A 5581-nucleotide genomic window follows, 5' to 3' on the forward strand; every position below is an offset into this window, starting at 1 on the left:
CAAAAACCGTCCTTTTCAGGGCGACAAATCGTATTGCTAAAGAATATGTTGAACCATTCCTGTTCCCTCCCTAACCGTACCTTCGAAAATCTGCATGGAGAACGCTCAAGTATCCCACCCAGCCTGCCAGCCTGTCTCAGGTAACGCATGCGCGATGAAGTAGAAGCTGCCACACAGCCTCATTAATCTGATCCGCATCCGCCTGACCTTCAGTGCAGGGTGCAGCCAAAACATCCCATAAAAATTAAAATAGCAAACCTTGTACAGGTAGGAATTAACCCTCCCACACGGACAGGACTGAGGATATGAGGCTTTCTTAATTAAACAAATTCTACGCTGTTTCTCGACCCGACCGACTGCACATGTATTTCCATTCCATACAATCTATTTGATAAAAGACTCGGCGAATAGGCGCCAAAACGGGTTCGGCAATCCTCTACACGTCAAGCAGCGGCCTGGTTGGGACATACAAGTTTAGTTCGGTAGTCCCGCAACAAATAATTTCTTCTTCTTCCCAGGCATTACAACCTCGAGCGGTCTTGGCTTGCCATTTCTGGCTTTCTGTGACTTGATTGTACCCGTAGCAAAGTAGTCAGAACGTTGTACGCCCCTAGGCGGTCTGGATGGGATCTAAACCCCGGTCCTATTGTGTGTACCCGGAGCCAATTTCGCTGGTTCAGCGACTCGATGCCCAAATCGTATCTTGAAATGTTTCAAATTTGCCCCAAAAGAAATGTAGTTTTATTTTTATCTTATGCTAGTTTTGTTTTCTTCCCATTCGCATTCCCATCCCGCATTCCAGGGATCAGCTTTGCCCGTGAACAACACAACACACATGGTTTGGTCTGATAAAAGTACACAGTTTTGCGATTGTGTCGAAGGATCGAATAAAATTGCGTCACAAACTTCACCAACCACCACCCAGAAGAGTTGTGATTTTTTCACAACTACCCCCACGGGGGACTAAAAACGACGGCGGCGGTGGCAAAAGGAGTGCCAATGGGAGTGATCTGGTTGTTTGTACAACGCGTACGTCGGTGCCATCACTGGTGCCGGTACAATAATATTACAATGTGCATGTTCATAGGCGACGACATAGTTTAAAAAACGATGACACTTATCGTCTGAAACCGTCGTCGTTGGTCTAAATAAACGCGTCCTCAAGGGGAAAATGCGCGCACGCATTAAACGTCGGGTAAAAGGTCGGGCGCGTCATTTTGTTTTTATGTGGAGTTTCTGTTTTCCAGTCGTTTAAGCAATGTGTGGCGCTTGGGCAGCACCGATCGAGTTAAGGAGCAGTAGAGCATCCTGATGGAGATTGCATACGCGATGGGCGCAAACACTTATACTGAAATGATTCTATCCTGTTAATAATATGTTGTTGTGAACGAGTCCACATGAGGCTTTCGAATTCTAGGATCGGCCGGACAATTGTACAGTACTGAGATTTCGCACTTAATCTGTGCGAAGCAGGCCTTGGTCACGAACTGCATTTGTGCGGGCAACAGAGAAATCAGCTATTTTATAAGATAGCATATCTCGAGACGCATGAGCGTAGCGAAAGCTTCGCCAGAGAAATCACACAAAAAGAGAGCGTTTCTACCAACACTTCGTAACGTTTCTCTCGATCCTTGCGTGTGCGACGGCAGGCTTTTCAATGCTGCTTTTTTGTGACACTATACATATGTTTGATTTTCACTGATCACAATCGGGAAGGGACCTGCGCGTGTTGCTCGTCTCACTTCATGGACAGTTCCGTACGTTGCTACGAAATTAAAAACAAACCCCCTGTGGTACCGTGTCTCAGCGTCTGCACTAGATGGCGTCTCTCTTTGAGCATGCCTGAACACTGGTTCTGTTCGATATTCGAATCACCGCAAACGAACACCAATGATCACTTAAAATAATTCTCAATATTTTCAAACCAACCATCGATCAAAGTTGTAAAATGTAGGCATTTTAGGCAACGCTAACGGATTGTGGTCCTGAAAAGGACCGTTGAGATGAGCTGGCAACAGCTGTGTTCGCTGGCTGGCGGGGTCGTCGGGCTTAACCTCCGAAACCGTACAGAGTGCGACCTTGACGCTTCAGCGCGTACACGACGTCCATCGCTGTGACGGTCTTGCGCTTGGCGTGTTCGGTGTAGGTGACCGCATCACGGATCACGTTCTCCAGGAATACCTTCAGCACGCCACGAGTTTCCTCGTAAATCAGGCCAGAGATACGCTTCACTCCTCCACGGCGGGCCAGACGACGGATAGCTGGCTTGGTGATTCCCTGGATGTTATCGCGCAGCACTTTGCGATGACGCTTGGCTCCTCCTTTGCCCAGACCTTTGCCTCCCTTTCCGCGTCCAGTCATTTTGATCCGTAAGGTTCAGGTTCACAATGCACAATAAATGCTCTCGGCGCGAGACCGCGCCATTATATACACTTTAGGCCACACCAACACATGCGTACCCTCTGTCGTACGCTCGCCGCGAGGAAGTGTGCATGTGTGCAGGCCGAGCGATCTTATAAAAGGGGCGTCGGAAGTCGTGAAACTCTATTTCAGAAGCCACTTCGCATCGAGAAAGACACGCTCACGTCCCGCTACCCTCAGCCAACAGTGTACAATGGCCCGTACGAAGCAAACTGCCCGTAAATCGACCGGAGGCAAGGCCCCGCGCAAGCAGCTGGCCACCAAGGCCGCTCGCAAGAGTGCTCCGGCCACCGGAGGAGTGAAGAAGCCGCATCGTTACCGTCCGGGAACCGTAGCCCTGCGTGAAATCCGTCGCTACCAGAAGTCGACCGAGCTGCTCATCCGCAAGCTGCCCTTCCAGCGTCTGGTTCGTGAAATTGCGCAAGACTTCAAGACCGACCTGCGTTTCCAGAGCTCGGCCGTGATGGCCCTGCAGGAAGCCAGCGAGGCGTACCTTGTCGGCCTGTTCGAGGACACCAACCTGTGCGCCATCCACGCGAAGCGCGTCACCATCATGCCGAAAGACATCCAGCTGGCCCGTCGCATCCGTGGAGAGCGTGCCTAAGTCGTCGCTGTCCCTCGAGCGGCAGTCTCGCCCCAAACAAAAACGGTCCTTCTCAGGACCACCAGAAATGTTGAGCAAAAGAGTAATGTTGAAATCATCCTCCTTCCAATCATGTCGATTCATTTTGTTGGTTAGAAAAATGTTGCATGGAGTACTCGATGCGCGCGTGTTGTTGGCATGGGAGCCTAGAGAATAGCTTTGCTTGGTTGAGTGGTACGCGACGCCACACCAACAAGGTACCCGTGTGAAGCGATCGCCATGGATATGAAATTCTATTTTCAGGTCAAGCCAGGAAGTCATGATTGCCATCAATGTTTACCACAATGCAGCAATTCTCCGATGTACGCTAATGTTTCAAAACTGATAGTTCATAATTGTTTGTACGAAAACGTTTTATCATAATTCTGCACTGCATTCATCACAAACATATATGCATGGAGTACATACAAACATGAATAATATTCATAAACACAAGTAATGTCTCAGGCAAGCAAAAGGATGAGTAAATGAACGATACAAAATGCTGCTCTCCGTTGGAGAAACCCAGGTTAGAAAATCATCATCCTTTCTCGCTTTGGTAGGTTTACTTTTTGCTTAGATAGAGCGAGATAGACGATTTTGTTACCTGGGAACGCTAGGAAATGCCCGTAAGTGGCTGTCTACCGCGATTCTATTGCGCAACTTGAATATTGTGCGACTGGAATTAGTTGGTAACATTTGATGATGGAGGGTTGGGTTGGGACAAATTCTTTTCGACAGATGCGTATTGTGGTCCTGAAAAGGACCGGTTGGTTGGATGGATAGATGGATGAGCTTCCCCCGTCCGTCGAGAATTACTTCGAGCTGGTGTACTTGGTAACTGCCTTGGTTCCTTCGGAGACGGCGTGCTTGGCCAGCTCACCGGGCAGCAGCAGGCGGACGGCGGTTTGGATTTCGCGGGACGTGATCGTCGAGCGCTTGTTGTAGTGCGCCAGGCGGGACGCTTCGGCAGCGATGCGCTCGAAGATGTCGTTCACGAAACTGTTCATGATGCTCATCGCCTTCGAGGAAATACCGGTGTCCGGGTGGACCTGCTTCAACACCTTGTAGATGTAGATAGCGTAGCTCTCCTTGCGGGTCTTCCTTTTCTTCTTCTTGTCCGACTTGGAGATGTTTTTCTGGGCCTTGCCAGACTTCTTCGCAGCCTTTCCACTGGTTTTCGGTGCCATTTCGCTAGCTTACGACGGGTACGATGCCAACTGTCGGAGAGTAGAAACGCGTTTGATACCGATCCAATCGCTTCATTCGGCTTTTATTTGGAACTGAGGTGACAGGCGCGCAACCAGAGAGGAGATTGCCGACGTTTTCTCTCCCGGTATATAAGCCGAGAAACGGGCGCGTTTTCTGGCGGTTATGCTGCCTGCGATTAGTGCCTGCTACTTGACTGTGCTTCTTGGTGTGCCCGTGTTGTGCTACTGTACCTGTGCTGTGATTCTCCGTGTATCGTATTTGTACCTGTGTGTGTGTTCGTGTGCTGCGCTTGTGCCTGTTCGTGAGTGTAGCCTCGTAGCCTGCTTCGGCTTCGACTTCGGCTATGCCGAAGCGTGGTAGAAGGAGGAGTGGGAAGCCAGACTCGGTAGGATCGAGCTCCGATTCGGCCGAGTCCAAGCGCTCGAGGAGCGTGGTTTCTTCCTCTTCGGAGGAATCTGACGATACGATGAGCGTGGACAGTACGGAGTCACGTTCATCCACCAGCGTGCAGGAGGATAACCTGGCACAATTTGTCACCGTAAACCGGCGACAACGGAAGGCAGTCCCGACAACGAAGCCTTCCACAACACCAGCTACGCCCGCTGTTCCTGCAGGGCGTACATCGGCTCCGGCTCCCGTATCGGCGGCAAAAATGCCTCCGATCACGGTGAAGTCACTCCCAGTAGCTGTCCTGCGTCCGGAACTGCAGGCTCGTGGAATCACACCAGAGTTCCGTATCTCCGGCGTAGGCACGTCAATCACCGTTCGATCTCCTGCTGAACAGCAGGAGGTCCTTAACTACCTGCAGCAGCGGAATGCGGAATATTTTTCGCATGACGCTAAAAACATGCGTCCCTTCAAGGCGGTGCTTCGTGGGCTTCCGGAAACGGACCTCGCGGAGATCGTTTGTGAACTGAAGGAAATCCACCAGCTCGACGTTTTGGAGGCGTTCGAGATCAAGCGCCGCGCAGAGGGCATTCAAACCAGGTTGTACCTGGTTCATTTCAAGCGAGGAACATGCTCGCTAAAAAAGCTGGAGGCAGTACGGTCAATCCAGCAAGTCATCGTGCGATGGGAGCCGTACCGCGGAGGGAAGAAAGGCCCGACGCAATGCCATCGATGTCAGGCTTTTGGGCATGGTACTCGCCATTGCCAAATTAAACCTCGGTGTGCCATCTGCGCGGCGGAGCATCTCTCGGAGCAGTGTCCATCGGGTTCGGGCACAGTAAAGTGCTCGAACTGTGGTGCTGCTCATCGCGCCGATGATCCGTCGTGTCCAAAGCGGGCCAAATACATTGAGATTCGTCAGCGCGCCAACGGTCGAAA

Source organism: Anopheles stephensi, unplaced genomic scaffold, assembly GCF_013141755.1.
Source record: "Anopheles stephensi strain Indian unplaced genomic scaffold, UCI_ANSTEP_V1.0 ucontig309, whole genome shotgun sequence".
In the NCBI taxonomy this organism is placed as follows: domain Eukaryota; kingdom Metazoa; phylum Arthropoda; class Insecta; order Diptera; family Culicidae; genus Anopheles; species Anopheles stephensi.